The 19,091-nt window shown below is 42.1% G+C and overlaps 1 protein-coding gene and 2 pseudogenes across 3 annotated transcripts in view; 1 reads left to right on the plus strand and 2 right to left on the minus strand.

The window, feature by feature from the left end:
• The window catches only part of LOC139411102 (zinc finger, matrin-type 4a), a 143,018-nt gene that overhangs the window by 23,035 nt on the left and 100,892 nt on the right, over nucleotides 1–19,091 (minus strand). The gene's annotated exons all lie outside the window — the stretch shown is intronic.
• Nucleotides 9,234–11,131, plus strand: LOC139411101 (uncharacterized; annotated as a pseudogene).
• On the minus strand, nucleotides 12,121–13,697 carry LOC139411804 (uncharacterized; annotated as a pseudogene).

Here is a 19,091-nt window from a genome sequence, read left to right on the forward strand (position 1 = left end):
TAACAGCAGCTTCTATTTCCTCTACACTAGAGGTTCCCAAGCTTTTTCACTTGGGGCCCCCTTCCAGCATTGGGGAACATGTGATATTTGAGTGGCTAAAATATTACAACAATAAACAATATCTATGGACATAAGAAATAAAAAAAGCATTAGCTGACAAATAGCTCACTAAGGTATGCAAGGACTAACATGACAAGAGGAACTGATGACGCACTAAATTGCATTCCTTTTGAATTCTACTATTACAACTTTCAGGAGTAAGTTTAAAGCCGGACTGAGTTCCTTAAAAAGTGTGCCTCACTGTTTGGGAACTACTGCTCTATACAGCTGTCTGTTGGAGACACTAGAAATGAATCTTAAATGCCACCCTTTTCCTAACATACTGCCCTATGGTCAAAAGCAGTGCACTAAACAGGGAATAGGGTGCCATTGGAGATGCAACCTAGGGTCAGTGCTCAGTGCTTGTCAAGCTACGCCTGATCGACTTCACTAATGACTGTTCCTGGTGTGGGAGAAGTGGAAAGAATCAATTAAAGACATGCCCACACTGAAATGTCACACATTTAGTATTGATCACAATTAAATTACATTGAAATTATAACATCCATTACTGAGGTTTTTGATGATGGACACACCTTAGCTCTAATTAGACAGAGCTCTGCTTTGAGTGATATGTAAGCTGTTGATTGTATTTTGTTATTACGCACCATTGCTTTGGGTGTAAAACCCGAGGCTAACTAGCTCACTCCAAGATTCAACTAAGATCTGAATGAGACGATCACTTTATTTCTCGCCCCTTTTGATGTCTTCGGCGACAGTGGATCACCAAATCAGCAACTAACAGAGTGACAAACCATTTCTCCGTGGATACATCCCAAATGGTATCGTATTCCCTACATAGTTATATAGCACTATAAAGGGAATTGGGTGCCATTTGGGACACATCCTATGTCTGTCTGTCTGATACAGTTGTTCAGCTGGTGCCCTGCTGTGACAGTGTAATGGCTGTCATGTTAAAACTAACGACACAGTGGCATGACAAATAGCCCAATCGCTTGCAACCTCTCTCTGAATTGAGTGCAATGGTTTGGAGGGCAAGAAAGGCCAAGGTAAGGATAAATGTCCACACTAATGTCCCGTCATTGAATCTAATTATCCAGTCTCTCCTCCGACCTAAGGTCATATCCCCCACGTTGATGAGCTCTTAGAGAGAGAGAAAGAGAGAGAGAAAAAGAGAGAGAGGGAGGGAGAGAGCGAGAGAGAGATGGCTCCCAGATTGTCTCAATATGAGGTTATGTCAGACTGAACAAAAGGTCGGCAGCAGAAACAAAGTACCCAGATTATTTCTAACATCATCCAGTACTGTACATAGATGACACTGATGTTAAGTGCTTGTTGACTTTTATCCCTGTCATAGCTAGATAGAAAAAAACGCTGTTCTGATCCCATTTTAATGAAGTTCAGACAGACTGAGATGGGAGACAAGAATCTCTCTCTCTTTCTCTTTGTCTATTGCTCTCTCTCTTTCTCTCTCTCTCTGCAATTTCTCCATCTGTTGTCAGCCCCTCAGTAACCATGTGTCAGAGCGAAGACTGCCTTGCCTAAATTTACATTTTGCAAGAGAGAGAGAGAGAGAGAGAGAGAGAAAGAGAGATAGAGGCTCCCCTGACACTCTCATGATTCTGACATTAAAGCGCTGCAGTGAGCGGCAGGGCTGTCGCTCGGGCTCGGCACCGCGTAGCCTTTTGACAGGCCACATCTCAAACGCTTTTTTGAAAAGGTGAAAGAATGTGCTGCAGCCCCGGCATCCATCAAGGCAATACAACCTGCAGCACCTCCCGTGGCGCCCGCCCTGCATGAGCAATGGAGCACCAGTCTACAGCTGCTGGAGCGCTGTGCCTCTGCTGCTGCTGCTGCATTCACTCTCATCTGTAAACAGCCCATCTACCTACCTCATCCCCATACTGGTATTTATTTATTTTGCTCCTTTGCACCCCAGTATCTCTACCTGCATATTCATCTTCTGCCGATCTACCTTTTCAGTGTTTAATTGCTATATTGTAATTACTTCGCCACCATGGCCTATTTATTTCCTTAACTTACCTCATTTGCACTCACTGTATATAGACTTTTTGTTTTCTTTTGTTCTACTGTATTATTGACTGTATGTTTTGTTTATTCCATGTGTAACTCTGTGTTGTATGTGTCGAATTGCTACGCTTTATCTTGGCCAGGTTGCAGTTGCAAATGAGAAGTTGTTCTCAACTAGCCTACCTGGTTAAATAAAGGTGAAATAAAGAAAAAATATGTATTTAAAAAATCCTTCCTTCATTCAGGTTCCTCTGCTCTTTGGTGAGTCATGAGAGAGCCACTTATTTCTGATAAACTTTGAAATTGACCTTCCTAAAATGACAAAAGAGTAACAGGTAGAAGAGCCAATTGAAAATGTTGCGCCAATTGAAAATCTTCAGCTAAATCTCACACATAGATCTTGGTTTCAACATCTAGGACACCTATTGAAGAGGATTCGTCCAGAGCCAATACAGTCAGATAACTACATGTCAGACACCTAGAAGATGTCACCATATCCATACAGTATACTGTATCACAGTTAGTTTACAGTAGATTCAATTCAGTGTCGTGATCACATCTGCCATGTTGTCCGGTTCATCTCTCCCCTTCCCTAGTGTATTTCTAATGGTAATATCTTATGTAAATGCTCAATTGAGTCACTCTACTTCCTATTCCAGCCACAGCTTACATTGTCTTAATGGCTAATTGAGAGATATTGTCCCGGCAACCAGAGAGAGTGATTGATCAACAGCGTGATCATCTGCGTGGATTGTTCATGAACATAGAAAGGTGGTGAGGGTCCATGCTTCATGCTAAATTAACCACGAGCCATCTGCCCCACTCGGATGGTGCATCTCGTGCTCAGTGACAGCTACAGTACAGCTCTGACTGCAGCAAAGCACCCGAGAGCTGAAACAGCATATGCTTCCTCTGAAATATAAAAAAGGCAAGGGACACCGCTTAGATCACGCCAAATGGCCCAATAGTGCAAAACTACAGTCAGCTTCTTGGCTGTATCATATTTAATGGGTTTATAAAACTGAACTCGTAATGAAAAACATCCCTCACTTGTGTGATCGCAAGAAACCTGAAGAAACCTCAAACTAGTAGGCAAGGATTGTATTAATGGATAAGGAAATGCTGAGAACAAAATATGTTCTGGGTTATATATACAATTAAAACTGAAAGCCTGCAACAAAAAAATGCCGTACCACCGACGTATTCCAACAAACATGTCTTCAACAGGGAAATTCCAAATGATGTGCATAAAGCCTGCAGTGTAAACACCCTGTTGCTCTAAAAAAATCCACCATCTATCTAATTCACCCATCTTTAAACAATCCAAAGTGTTGAAATAAAATCCTTGTTAAAAGCAATCTTGTTCAGTGAATCATGTGGCAGATAAGATTGCCATCTCTCAAAAAAACAGTACACCTAAAACGATGGGAAATAAATTGAGTGTAAATGGGTGTCATTGTTATACTGATGTGTTTGTGTAATCTCCCAGTCTCCCGGTTGTCTGCATATTGATTTGCCTCTCCTCCTCTGCTGAAATATACGATAACTAGAACAAAGAACAGAGCTTCCTTCAACCTGTGCCCTCTTGGAGTCGGAGCTTGACCGTCTCTGTGTAATTTGCCAGTCTCTGAGCCTGCCATTAAGGCAGTAAATGGCAGTAATATATCTATTTTAGGGTCAGGAGGGAGTGGGAATGGAAGCACACAGACAAGAAGAATGGCTTGTGAATTGTGATTGCAGGGCCTCGGGAGGAAGCTGCTGAAGCTGTTAGAGAGGAAGTGCCAATTTACATCTCCCGGACACATCCCTCCAATTAACGATGCTGGGATGGAGTCCAGAGAAACACAATTTGTCTTCTAGCCATGGCCTGATTGACAGGACTGGCTAGGGTGCAAATTAAACACTTTGGAGTGATATAGTCATATTCAGTGATGCAATCATATCTAGGGCTGAGGCGGTCAAGAAATGTTGTCAGCCGGTGATTGTCGAGAAAATAACTGCCAGTCTCACGGTAATTGACTGTTAATTAACATAAACACGTTTAGCCTCTCCTGGCTTCCCACATAGTCTACAAGCCACGGATGCAGACCTTTGGAACATCTATATTTTAAAAAGTATAATAAATCAATTTGATAAAAAAGTATAATAAATCAATTTAATATAGCCTACACCATCACAATAAATCCATTATTTATTTTTTGTCTATTTCAGAAGAACAGAATAGCATACTCTGACATTATGTTAGGCCTTGATCTGGCTATGCCAAATGGCTGTGGGATACACTAGTTCATTTAGCAGACAGGATTTGCTTAGAATTCCATGGCATTATTTTATATTATTCTATAGTATGACGAATACAATTGAACATAGCTGAATAAAATAGAAAGGATATTTTTTCCAACCGATTTCCGAGAGAGTGTGCACATGTAGCTATTCTGTGTTGAGCGGTTAACAAAGAAGCTGGACCTCCTATACACTTAATTTAGTTATTTATGCAACTTTAGTTGTGATACAAATGTTGGGCTGTAAGTTTAGATGTTTAATACATTCTAAGGCTGCGTGATGCGACTCTAATGATGATTTGAAAAAAAGTTCTGTTTTGTTTCTTGCACAGGCTGCACACACTTCATCAGTCTCTCACTCACAATTTGATAAGCACTTGATCATTTTCTCACCAGGCCTCGAATTTCCTGACGGCATCCCCCTTGTGTGGCCGTAGTGCCCTTGGGCTGAATATAATTATTATAATTCCCTTCTGCCGGCTGCCAATCGCCGTACTCTGAAGCACCTCTCACTCACACATCTCAATTCTTATTAGCCAATGCCCGTCACGTGATTGTGTCCTTCTCAAAGGCATCTCAGCTCTAAAGTAGACTACAAGTGAAGACAGACACATCAGGGACACAACTGTGCATGTCCGTCTTATCGAATTCTGAAGCACATATTGAAGATGTTAGAAGAAGTGTCCATATTTACTTTTCATCAGCCAAGAAGATAAGTAGGCCTAACGAACAACAAAAGAACTAGCCTACGTCAATCCACTATCCCCCATTGCACAAAAGTTTTAAAAAGTTTAATATTCCAAACATACTTTGGGACTGTTGTGGGATGCGATAGATCCTAAATTAATACAAACACTCAAAAAAAGTTTTAAAAGCAATGAGGCTGATGCACCAGATCAGAACGTTTGGCTAAAAATGTTGATAAATTATTAGGCTATTTCTTCCCATCATAAGCGCAAAGATGCGAACACGGCTGTAGGCACAAATGTTCCAAAATGCAATCAATTAGCAGGAAAACACTGTTATCAAAATGACCACAAATGCGATTATGCATGTGGTGATTTATCATAAAGGTGCATTTTTTGTGGTGAAAATTATCTTCCTCAAACTTGAAAGTCACGTGTCGCCTATGTATGTCAATTAGGCTCTAAACCGATTGTAAAGCGGATTAATTCTAAGATGTTATTTGGCCTCTTTAGGTGTGATACAAACCGTATTAAAACATATAGGCCTAAGGGCTAGGCTACATGAGGTGTGCGACTATGATTTTAAAAATTTGAGAGACAAAAAGGCATGTGCTGTTTCTTGCCTGAGTACACAAGCTGGGCATCATTCCCAAGTGATAATATTGTCACCCATCAGACTATTTGTAATTGAATCTTGTCTTTACATATCCTAAATAATACAGTGGGGCAAAAAAGTATTTAGTCAGCCACCAATTGTGCAAGTTCTCCCACTTAAAAAGATGAGAGAGGCCTGCAATTTTCATCATAGGTACACTTCAACTATGACAGACAAATGAGGGGAAAAAAATCCAGAAAATCACATTGTAGGATTTTTATGAATTTATTTGCAAATTATGGTGGAAAATAAGTATAAGTATTTGGTCACCTACAAACAAGCAAGATTTCTGTCTCTCACAGGCCTGTAACTTCTTCTTTAAGAGGCTCCTCTGTCCTCCACTCGTTACCTGTATTAATGGCACCTGTTTGAACTTGTTATCAGTATAAAAGACACCTGTCCACAACCTCAAACAGTCACACTCCAAACTCCACTATGGCCAAGACCAAAGAGCTGTCAAAGGACACCAGAAACAAAATTGTAGACCCGCACCAGGCTGGGAAGACTGAATCTGCAATAGGTAAGCAGCTTGGTTTGAAGAAATCAACTGTAGGAGCAATTATTAGGAAATGGAAGACATACAAGACCACTGATAATCTCCCTCGATCTGGGGCTCCACGCAAGATCTCACCCCGTGGGGTCAAAATGATCACAAGAACGGTGAGCAAAAATCCCAGAACCACACGGGGGGACCTAGTGAATGACCTGCAGAGAGCTGGGACCAAAGTAACAAAGCCTACCATCAGTAACACACTACTCCGCCAGGGACTAAAATCCTGGAGTGCCAGACGTGTCCCCCTGCTTAAGCCAGTACATGTCCAGGCCCGTCTGTTTGCTTGAGAGCATTTGGATGATCCAGAAGAAGATTGGGAGAATGTCATATGGTCAGATGAAACCAAAATATAACTTTTTGGTAAAAACTCAACTCGTCGTGTTTGGAGGACAAAGAATGCTGAGTTGCATCCAAAGAACACCATACCTACTGTGAAGCATGGGGGTGGAAACATCATGCTTTGGGGCTGTTTTTCTGCAAAGGGACCAGGACGACTGATCCGTGTAAAGGAAAGAATGAATGGGGCCATGTATCGTGAGATTTTGAGTGAAAACCTCCTTCCATCAGCAAGGGCATTGAAGATGAAACGTGGCTGGGTCTTTCAGCATGACAATGATCCCAAACACACCGCCCGGGCAATGAAGGAGTGGCTTCATAAGAAGCATTTCAAGGTCCTGGAGTGGCCTAGCCAGTCTCCAGATCTCAACCCCATAGAAAATCTTTGGAGGGAGTTGAAAGTATGTGTTGCCCAGCAACAACAGCCCCAAAACATCACTGCTCTAGAGGAGATCTGCATGGAGGAATGGGCCAAAATACCAGCAACAGTGTGTGAAAACCTTGTGAAGACTTACAGAAAACATTTGACCTCTGTCATTGCCAACAAAGGGTATATAAAAAAGTATTGAGATAAACTTTAGTTATTGACCAAAGACTTATTTTCCACCATAATTTGCAAATAAATTCATTAAAAATCCTACAATGTGATTTTCTGGATTTTTTTATCTCATTTTGTCTGTCGTAGTTGAAGTGTACCTATGATGAAAATTACAGGCCTCTCTCATCTTTTTAAGTGGGAGAACTTGCACAATTGGTGGCTGACTAAATACTTTTTTGCCCCACTGTATATGTCTGGAATTAGTTTTGATTCAAAATTGACCACTATTATGCACCTGTCTCGGAAAAGGGGCAGGGGGAAAAATACATGTAATCTATGCACTTAAATAGAGGCTGGAGGACACATTTTCCTTGGTTCATTTTCATGCCTGCCAGGTAGGCTATACTTCTGTCGTAAAGCGAAGTAATGTGCTTAATATTAGGAAAGTTGAGAAATAAATATAGTAAGCCTTTAGAAAGCTGATGGGATCCACTATTTTTAATAGAGCCCATCAAAACTCTGTTTTCTCACACAATTGCGTAGCCTTTTGAAACTTTGTGCAACATGAGCTCGTGCTCTCATTAAGTGTTTTATTTGATTTTTGATTACATTTACATTGATGTCAGAGTGATTAGAGGGACAATAGAGTGCTGAGTACCAGATAGTTAGCAAGTTTGGTAGGCTACTAATGACCATCAGCAGCATCAGAGCTTGGAGAAGCCTAGTTACCATGATGTGGAATTTGACTGCAGTCATGACTCGTGACCACCGGTGTGGTGGTAATATCGTCACCGTAACAGCCCTAATCATATCAGATTGCATTAGATCTGCATGCAGCTGCTTGGACATGGGATCTGGAGGGACATGATTTATAAACATGATGAGAGGACGAGAGATGGCATGGCAGCAGTGGCTCTCTCAGGATGATGGGAGAGAATGTGCTTTAGTCTTTATTCTTCATTTGGATCCCCATTAGCTGATGCCATGACGACAGCTAGTCTTCCCGGGGTCCAACTCGGTCTTAACTTAACGTGCTCATTGAAAGTTTGCAAGAAGCCATTTGCAGTGTGTGCTCTGTTAGGATATGTCGCTTGTTAAAGATCGTTCAAAAAGGCACTCACACATCTGAACTATATTTGTTCCAGGTGCATAATAACAAGTGAATAACAAGAAAGAAAAGAGAAACCCGCACACTGCTCTTCCTGCTTTTTATTAAGCTTTACGTATCGGCCTCAAGGCCTTCGTCAGAGATTTGGTTTGAGTGTTTGTAATTTGCACCCATATGTGGACATTGTTCCACCCACATCCATTCAGTGCATCAAATAGGGTTGGAGTCAAGGAAAATAAAAATCTGCAAATATAACAATGTTCATAAAAAAAATTTTTAATAAAGTGTGTACATAAAACATATTAAGCACATCTGTAAATCCTCAATGAGGACATCAACCTACAGTAGCAGGTACATTTTCATAAATCATTGGGTAAAGTGCAGGATAAAAACGTCATCAACAAAAAAAATCTGTATTTTTCCATATATAGACACCAGTGGATGTTGCTGAGGGGAGGTCAGCTTATGATAATGGCTGGAATGGAGTGAAGGGAATGGTATCAAATTGTATTTGTCACATGCTCCAAATACTACAGCTGTAGTAGACCTTACAATGAAATGCTTACAAGCCCTTACGCTTCGAACACACCGACTGCGTCATTGCGTTTCGACACACCAGAAGTACATTAATTTCCAATGGAACGCTGCATTTGCCTTGCAATATTGCGTTGCAGAGGCAGTTGCAGTGCGTTCTGTGTGGTGCATACATCAAATTGTATGTGTAGACTTGACAGAAAGTAGCAAAATATGAATGTAGATTTTATTTTTGCACACATATTCAGTAAAAATGTGGGCTTACATAAAAACAGTTTGATTGCATAATTTCTACACATTTTTTATTAATTTATTTGCCAAGTATATTATTTATTCAATGACATTCACACATGAATTGTGATATCCATAGTATAATTTCCCTCCAAAATGCAGTTTTGGAGCGAAATGCAATAATAAATTGTCAAGATAGCAGAGTAGGCTCTTTCAACAATGAGACCAACGTTGAGGAAGGTGGTCTTGATCGCGCTGTTGGGCAAGGGCCAGCCCCGCCGAAAGCGCAGGTCTGTGTGGGTCCAGAGATGGTTAAAGTCCCGAAAGCAGGCAGGGGAGTTCCACCGTCTAATTCAAGAGCTTTGACTGTTTGGACAGGAATTCCGAAGTTACTTTCGTCTGAACCGAAGCCAGTTCGATCACCTGCTCCAGATGGTTGGAGCCAGGATCCCCCGGATGGATACCAACTACCGGGAGTCCATCAGCCCAGTTCAACGCCTGCCGATTTGTCTCCGGTAAGCTACATTCTAGTAAATTTTTGAAGCCTTTGATACCATAATTGATGAATATTTGATACATTGTTTTTATGTGCAACCTAGCTAGCTAAAGGGCTCTAGTTAATAGTCCCTATTTGACATCAGATGTACTTTTAGAGAATGTTCATTGGGACTATAACTTTTCCCAAAGTTACCAAATGAAAAGAAAGGTGCCTTCTGCCCTGATGAAGGTTGGCTAGTCTTCTCCAGGACCCATTGTTGTTCAAGACAGTTACAGTCATTCATTACATTCGTATTGGACTCACATACACTCTTAGAGAAAAAGGTTCCAAAAGTGTCCTTCTGCTTTCCCCATAGGATAACCATTTTTGGTTCCAGGTATAATACTTAATACATGGAACCCAATAGGGTTCTACTTGGAACCAAAAGGGGTACTACCTGGAACCTAAAAGGGATCTCCTATGGGGACAGCCAGAGAACCCTTTTAAGTAGATAGTACCATTCTTTCTAAGAGTAGAGTTGGCCTGGACTACAGTTTATTGATATAGTCATAGACTGAATTGTACTGTTTCAAGGCATTGTTAATGATGGTTGATGAGTATTACAATATAATTAGTAAAGCATAATAAACAGTAATGAGGTAGCTATATGAGTAGATATAATATGTGGGTGGATTTCAAGTTATACACAATATTGATCATTATTTTGAATTATATTTTAGATTCTTGGCAACAGGGGACTCCTACAGGACCATAGGATTCAGCTTCTGAGTTGGATGGTCCACGGTGGCAGGCATTGTCCCCTCTGTGGCACAAGCCATTTGGGACTGTCTGGATGGTGAATACATGCCTGTCCCCAAGGAGGAAGACGGGAGGGCCATCGCTGCCGAGTCCCTGGAGAGGTGGAATTTCCCCAACTGTCTTGGCTCCATTGATGGGAAACATGTAGTAATCCAGGCTCCACCATGCTTAGGTTCGCAATTCTACAACTACAAGGGTACATATTCAGTTGTACTCTTGGCTGTAGTAGATGCCATCTACTGTTTCCGTGTTGTCGATGTTGGTGCTTACGGCAAGGGAAGTGATGGCGTGACCCTCCGAGACTGCCTTTGGCCAGGCACTTCAGGATGGCACCCTGGATATTCCACCACCTGCATCACTCCCTGGGGCTGAAGATCTGGGACCTGTTCCCCACGTCTTCGTCGGCGATGAGGCCTTCCCTTTAAGACCCAACCTCATGAGGCCCTATGCTGGACGCCTGCTGCCATTGCCAAAGCCTGTAAGGATCTTTAACAAACGACTGTCCAGGGCAAGGTTAGTTGTTGAATGCGCCTTTGGGATTCTGGAAGCCCGATGGAGAATGTATTGGAGAGTGCTTGGTCTCAGCCCCTCAAATGTCGATGCCTGCGTGAAGGCCACATGTGTTCTCCACAACTACCTGCGGAGGTCATTCCAGGAGCCGCTCCAGATGGCGATGGGCACGCCAAATGGTCACCTTCCTGATGTCACCAGGGCAGGTGCCAACAACGCCCCCAGACAGGCACTCCAGGTGAGGGAGAAGCTGACCACCTACTTCTCATCGCCAGCAGGTGAAGTCCCATGGCAGTATGCCATGGAGTGAAACGGCTCTTTTAAGAGTGAGCGGGAGCACTAATTAAGGTTATATGACATACAGTTAGTATGATAACAAAGGGAAAGGGTAACCTAGGTAACCTAGGGTCCATACAAATAGTACAGTTTAACACCTTGTTCACTGGCCTGACAAAATACAGGTGGGAAAAAAACTAATTAGGAAGAGAATGTGTTTTTACTTTCATCTTGTCTTAGATCAGCAAGGTGTAGGGAAGAAATAAGCAGATTAAGTCTAAATTAGATATTAATAAACAACTGAAACAACTGACTATGAAAACATAATTTAATAAGTATTCAAGTACAGGAAAGAACATGACAGGTATGTGTATTGTAAAAATGTTTTAAAAAATAAAACTATTGAAAGAGGTGTGGGTGCGTGCGTGTAAAAAAAAGAAGACGTTTTTAAATGAATGTGTAGCCTTTAATCTGTAAGAGAACAGCAAGAGCATGTATTTTTGGCACAACTGCAGACCGATACAGGGACTACTCATAAAGCCTAGACGTAGTAAGGGAACTTCAGACATGGCCATAAAGAGAGAGAGGGCAGGGCACTGGAGATCTGAGGTACGAAGAGGTGTGTGTGTGTGTCTCTGTCTCTGAGAAAAAGGGAATACTATGTAGCCATAACACAGCTAAACAAACAAATGGCCCCTGGACGTCACGGACGGAATGGAACATAACTTCACAAAATGTTTCAACACCCTGGTTTCCAAGTGGTTTTAAATGAAATAAATATATTGACCTTTAGTCTCGTAAGAGACCAAGAGCATCTGTGAAAACTCTGTATGAGTTTCAATTCAGAAATCTATGTAACACTAATAATGAATGCTATCCTAAGACTTTATAAACAAATGACTTTATGAATTGACTGAATTTAAACCAAACTGACGTGTGTGAAAAGAAAGGTACAATGAGGGAGGTCAAAACAACAACCAGACAACTCCTCTCCTCTTCCTGTCCTTCCTGTGAGCTTGTCTGTTAAATTGACTCCATCTCTGGAAGGGAAGAGAAAAACAACACATACAAGCTTAACATAATATGACACCATAAAAGGTGAGATTTATGTTAACTAAATACTGCTTGTATAGTGTCGTTAGTGGCATAAATATAGGAACAGTGTGGTAAAGTTGGTAATACTTGCTGTTTACTCATGGAATTTGTATTTCAGATCAAAAGATGAATATGACAGGCAGATATTTCGACAGCAAACTGTTTTAGGATATTTTCTAACCCAGAAACAACAGCTATACATTTGCCTCATATTAATACTTTGATCTGAAATACCAATTAACCTACATAACTATACTGTAAAAATGACCTACTTTACTTCACTGTCGCACACTTATGACACTACCTGTGATGTGGAGAGAAAAAAAACATACCATTAAACTCGGCTTCGAAAAGCAGCTGATACATTTTAACCTTGACTGCTGCTTTTCTTTGCTGAGGCAGCCTCTTCAGTGTCTGCACCAGGCTCATGGCAAAGAGGGTCTCCTTCCTGTGATCATCAGGTTGGGCTGCATCCCTCTCGACGGCTTGGAGGAGCCGCTCCTGAAATGAGCTGAGTGGATCTGGGGGCTGGTACCTCCGATAACGCCTGGTGTGACGTTGTTCCTCTTCGTTTCTCTCTGTTTCTCTCCACGGCCACATCCTGTTCAACGAGGTCCTCAGTGGTCACTTCCGTGAGGTTCATAATAATCTCCGGTGGTCCGAGATCCAGAGGTGCTTCCTCCATTTCATCATCTTCCATGGCTGCACCGGTCGGTGGTGGTCATACTCGTGGATGATGTTGTAGAGGGCCTCACTCCACCGGTGGAGGTCGCATTTGTAGGTGACGTTGAGGGTCTTGATACTCCGGTGGCGACAACACTTGTGGATGACGTAGTAGAGGGTCTGGCTGTAAAATTGTCACTCGTTGCCCTAGGCACAATAAATGGATCCAGAAAAGAAAGAATGTGGCAGAAGCGCCAAGGCTGCTGGCCTGAAGCTGCTGACCCAGACCTCTTATCTTTCTCTGCCCTTCTCTCTCTCTGATACCTGTCCCTGAGTCCTCTCCACTTCCTCCTACAGTCTTCTTCTACATAGACATGAACATGATAAGCCAAACCATTACCTAGCATAACTATAGTTATTAGATAGCTATCATGGACATGTCACCTACTGTACACATAGACACACACACGGTTATCTGGCCAAATGATCAGGGTACAGTAGTATCTACCATTTCTATTACTATTTATCTAACATACACACTCACACTCTTTCAAACATGATTATTTGGGAAAGTTATCAAGGGTAGTAACTAGCATAATTTATTTGACTATTTCTTTCACACACACCTCATTGGCTAGGTTAGCAAGCTAGGTTAGCTAGCTAGCTAACGCTAACTAGCCACATCTAGCACAAGCTCACTACTAAACTTACCTGGCAATCCTACTATAGTGGACACTTGTCTCCAAGCAGCATTTTTTTGTGTTTATGTCGCTGTAGCTGTCAGCAGTTGTGTCAAAAAGACACGGTTTTGAGGATACTGCGAAAATGATTCTCTCCTCCATGTGTCCAACTGCATGCGACCATTTGCAAAAGGTACAGTATAGTTACCTAGCTGCGCAAAATGTTATTCAGCAGTGATGCAATGACGCAGTCGGTGTGTTCGAAGCGTTAACCAACAACGCAGTTTTAAGAAAAAACTGTTGAAGTCAGAAGTTTACATACACTTACAGTGCCTTGCGAAAGTATTCGGCCCCCTTGAACTTTGCGACCTTTTGCCACATTTCAGGCTTCAAACATAAAGATATAAAACTGTATTTTTTTGTGAAGAATCAACAACAAGTGGGACACAATCATGAAGTGGAATGACATTTATTGGATATTTCAAACTTTTTTAACAATCAAAAACTGAAAAATTGGGCGTGCAAAATTATTCAGCCCCTTTACTTTCAGTGCAGCAAACTCTCTCCAGAAGTTCAGTGAGGATCTCTGAATGATCCAATGTTGACCTAAATGACTAATGATGATAAATACAATCCACCTGTGTGTAATCAAGTCTCCGTATAAATGCACCTGCACTGTGATAGTCTCAGAGGTCCGTTAAAAGCGCAGAGAGCATCATGAAGAACAAGGAACACACCAGGCAGGTCCGAGATACTGTTATGAAGAAGTTTAAAGCCGGATTTGGATACAAAAAGATTTCCCAAGCTTTAAACATCCCAAGGAGCACTGTGCAAGCGATAATATTGAAATGGAAGGAGTATCAGACCACTGCAAATCTACCAAGACCTGGCCGTCCCTCTAAACTTTCAGCTCATACAAGGAGAAGACTGATCAGAGATGCAGCCAAGAGGCCCATGATCACTCTGGATGAACTGCAGAGATCTACAGCTGAGGTGGGAGACTCTGTCCATAGGACAACAATCAGTCGTATATTGCACAAATCTGGCCTTTATGGAAGAGTGGCAAGAAGAAAGCCATTTCTTAAAGATATCCATAAAAAGTGTTGTTTAAAGTTTGCCACAAGCCACCTGGGAGACACAACAAACATGTGGAAGAAGGTGCTCTGGTCAGATGAAACCAAAATTGAACTTTTTGGCAACAATGCAAAACGTTATGTTTGGCGTAAAAGCAACACAGCTGAACACACCATCCCCACTGTCAAACATGGTGGTGGCAGCATCATGGTTTGGGCCTGCTTTTCTTCAGCAGGGACAGGGAAGATGGTTAAAATTGATGGGAAGATGGATGGAGCCAAATACAGGACCATTCTGGAAGAAAACCTGATGGAGTCTGCAAAAGACCTGAGACTGGGACGGAGATTTGTCTTCCAACAAGACAATGATCCAAAACATAAAGCAAAATCTACAATGGAATGGTTCAAAAATAAACATATCCAGGTGTTAGAATGGCCAAGTCAAAGTCCAGACCTGAATCCAATCGAGAATCTGTGGAAAGAACTGAAAACTGCTGTTCACAAATGCTCTCCATCCAACCTCACTGAGCTCGAGCTGTTTTGCAAGGAGGAATGGGAAAGTCTCTCGATGTGCAAAACTGATAGAGACATACCCCAAGCGACTTACAGCTGTAATCGCAGCAAAAGGTGGCGCTACAAAGTATTAACTTAAGGGGGCTGAATAATTTTGCACGCCCAATTTTTCAGTTTTTGATTTGTTAAAAAAGTTTGAAATATCCAATAAATGTCGTTCCACTTCATGATTGCGTCCCACTTGTTGTTGATTCTTCACAAAAAAATACAGTTTTCTATCTTTATGTTTGAAGCCTGAAATGTGGCAAAAGGTCGCAAAGTTCAAGGGGGCCAAATACTTTCGCAAGGCACTGTAGGTTGGAGTCATTAACTCGTTTTTCAACCACTCCACAAATGTCTTGTTAACAAATTATAGTCTTGGCAAGTCGGTTAGGACATCTACTTTATGCATGACACAAGTCCCTTTTCCAACAATTGTTTACAGATAGATTATTTCACTTATAATTCATTGTATCACAATTCCAGTGGGTCAGAAGTTTACATACACTGAGTTGACTGTGCCTTTAAACAGCTTGGAAAATTCCAGAAAATGATGTCATGGATTTAGAAGCTTCTGATAGGCTAATTGACATAATTTGAGTCAATTGGAGGTGTACCTGTGGATGTATTTCATGGCATACCTTCAAATTCAGTCTCTTTGCTGGACATCATGGGAAAATCAAAAGAAATCAGCCAAGACCTCAGAAAAAAAATGTTGAAATCCACAAGTTTGGTTCATCCTTGGGAGCAATTTCCAAACGCCTGAAGGTATCACGTTCATCTGTACAAACAATAGTACGCAAGTATAAACACCATGGGACCACGCAGCCGTCATACCGCTCAGGAAGGAGACGCGTTCTGTCTCCTAGAGATGAAGTACATTGGTGCGATAAGTGCAAATCAATCCCAGTACAACAGCAAAGGACCTTGTGAAGATGCTGGAGGAAACAGGCACAAAAGTATCTATATCCACAGTAAAACGAGTCTTATATACATAACCTGCAAAGAAGAAGCCCCTACTCCAAAACCGCCATAAAAAAGCCAGACTACGGTTTGCAAATGGATATGGGGACAAAGATCGTACTTTTTGGAGAAATGTCCTCTGGTCTGATGAAACTGTTTGGCCATTACGACCATCGTTATGTTTGGAGGAAAAAGGGGGAGGCTTGCAAGTCATAGAACACCATCCCAACCGTGAAGCATGGGGGTGGCAGCATCATGTTGTGGGGGTACTTTGCTGCAGGAGGGACTGGTGCACTTCACAAAATAGATGGTATCATGAGGACGAAAAAGTATGTGGATGTATTGAAGCAACATCTCAAGACATCAGTCAGGAAGTTAAAGCTTGGTTGCAAATGGGTCTTCCAAATGGACAATGACCCCAAGCATACTTCCAAAGTTGTGGCAAAATGGCTTAAGGACAACAAAGTCAAGGTATTGGAGTGGCCATCACAAAGCCCTGACCTCAATCCTATTGAACATTTGTGGGCAGAACTGAAAAAGCGTGTGCGAGCAAGGAGGCCTACAAACCTGATTCAGTTACAACAGCTCTGTCAGAAGGAATGGGCCAAAATTCACCCAACTTATTGTGGGAAGCTTGTAAAAGGCTACTGGAAAGGTATGACCCAAGTTAAACAATTTAAAGGCAATGCTACCAAATACTAATTGAGTGTATGTAAGCTTCTGACCCACTGGGAATGTGATGAAAGAAATTAAAGCTGAAATAAATCATTATCTTTACTATAATTCTGACATTTCACATACTTAAAATAAAGTGGTGATTCTAACTGACCTATGACAGGGAATTTTTAGTAGGATTAAATGTCAGGAATCAACTGTATATCCACAGTAAAACGAGTCCTATATCGACATAACCTGAAAGGCCACTCAGCACGGAAGAAGCCACTGCTCCAAAACCGCCATAAAAAAGCCAGACTATGGTTTGCAACTGCACATGGGGACAAAGATCATACTTTTTTGGAGAAATGTGCTCTGGTCTGATGAAACAAAAATATAACTGTTTGGCCATAATGACCATCGTTATGTTTGGAGGAAAAGGGGAGGCTTGCAAGCCGAAGAACACGATCCCAACCGTGAAGCACGGGGGTGGCAGCATCATGCTGTGGGGGTGCTTTGCTGCAGAAGGGACTGATGCACTTCACAAAATAGATGGCATCATGAGGATGGAAAATTACGTGGATATATTGAAGCAACATCTCAAGACATCAGTCAGGAAGTTAAAGCTTGGTTGCAAATGGGTCTTCTAAATGGACCATGACCCCAAGCATACTTCCAAAGTTGTTGCAAAATGGCTTAAGGACAACAAAGTCAAGGTATTGGAGTGGCCATCACAAAGCCCTGACCTCAATCCTATTGAAAATTTGACCAGAACTGAAAAAGCGTGTGCGAGCGAGGAGGCCTACAAACCTGAGTCAGTTACACCAGCTCTGTCAGGAGGAATGGGCCAAAATTCACCCAACTTATTGTGGGAAGCTTGTGGAATAATAATAGAGTGTATGTAAACTTCTGACCCACTAGGAATGTGATGAAATAAATAAAAGCTGAATTCTTAAAGCACATTCTTACAATAAAGTGGTGTTCCTAACTAACCTAAGACAGTGAATTTTTACTAGGACTAAATGTCAGGAATTGCGAAAAACTGAGTTTAAATGTATTTGGCTAAGGTGTATGTAAACTTCCGACTTCAATTGTAGGTAGAAATTACAAACACTCAAACCAAAGCTCTGAAGAAGGCCTTGAGGCTGATACATAAAGCTTAATAAAGAACTTTAATACTAGGAAGAGGGTTTGTCTTTTCTTTTCTTTTTTTTTGAATTTTACCCCTTTTTCTCCCCAATTTCATGGTATCCAATTCTTGTCTCATCGCTACAACTCCCGTACGGGCTCGGGAGAGACGAAGGTTGAAAGTCATGCGTCCTCCGATACACAACCCAACCAAGCCGCACTGCTTCTTAACACAGCACGCATCCAACCCGGAAGCCAGCCGCACCAATGCGCCGGAGGAAACACCGTGCACCTGGCCACCTTGGTTAGCACACACTGCGCCCAGCCCGCCACAGGAGTCGCTGGTGCGCGATGAGACAAGGACACCCCTACCGACCAAGCCCTCCCTAACCCGGGCGACGCTAGGCCAATTGTGCGTCGCCCCACGGACCTCCCGGTCACAGCCGGTTACGACAGAGCCTGGGCGCGAACCCAGGGACTCTGATGGCACAGCTGGCGCTGCAGTACAGCGCCCTTAACCACTGCGCCACCCGGGAGGCCCTGGTTTGTCTTTTCTTTTTAAAGAATATTAAAAACATAACAAACTTCAAGTACAAATGAATCAAGTGAGTGCTGGCCCCTATTTTTCATTTTGATGAGTATTGGTTCTATGACAGACAAAGCTAAGGGCCCAGCATCACCATGATAAACCAGTCCAGTCCTCCTCTCTGCTCAGTAAGCAGTTCTGTTATAGACTAAGCAAACGAGACATAGAGAAGATTAAATCTCCTTACACAGTGTTAGTTACAACAAAATGGTCTGGGTTGCAGTGCAGTCTCAGGATGTGTCTGAAATAGTACCCCTATTCCCTATATAGTGCACTACTTTTATAGGTCCTGTTCAAAAGTGGTGCACTAAATAGGGAATAGGGTGCCATTCGGGAGACACACACTCAGTGACATGATGAGTGTGGATGGAGGGAGAGAAAAAAAGATAGAAGATAAAAGCAAGAGCAATTCTATGTGTGTCATCAGTCCACAGCGTTAGCAAGCTTACACTGAGGAAGCCCCCAGGAGAACTGCCATTATCTGCCTGTGCACTGGAAAGAAGAAAATGGCACACTCTCCTCTTCTCGCTTTCTCTTGTTATAAATGACTGCAGTGCTCCAGTCTAGATAGAACAATGTCTCTCAGACTCAGTCAGTGGT

Source organism: Oncorhynchus clarkii, chromosome 6 (assembly GCF_045791955.1).
Source record: "Oncorhynchus clarkii lewisi isolate Uvic-CL-2024 chromosome 6, UVic_Ocla_1.0, whole genome shotgun sequence".
Lineage (NCBI taxonomy): Eukaryota > Metazoa > Chordata > Actinopteri > Salmoniformes > Salmonidae > Oncorhynchus > Oncorhynchus clarkii.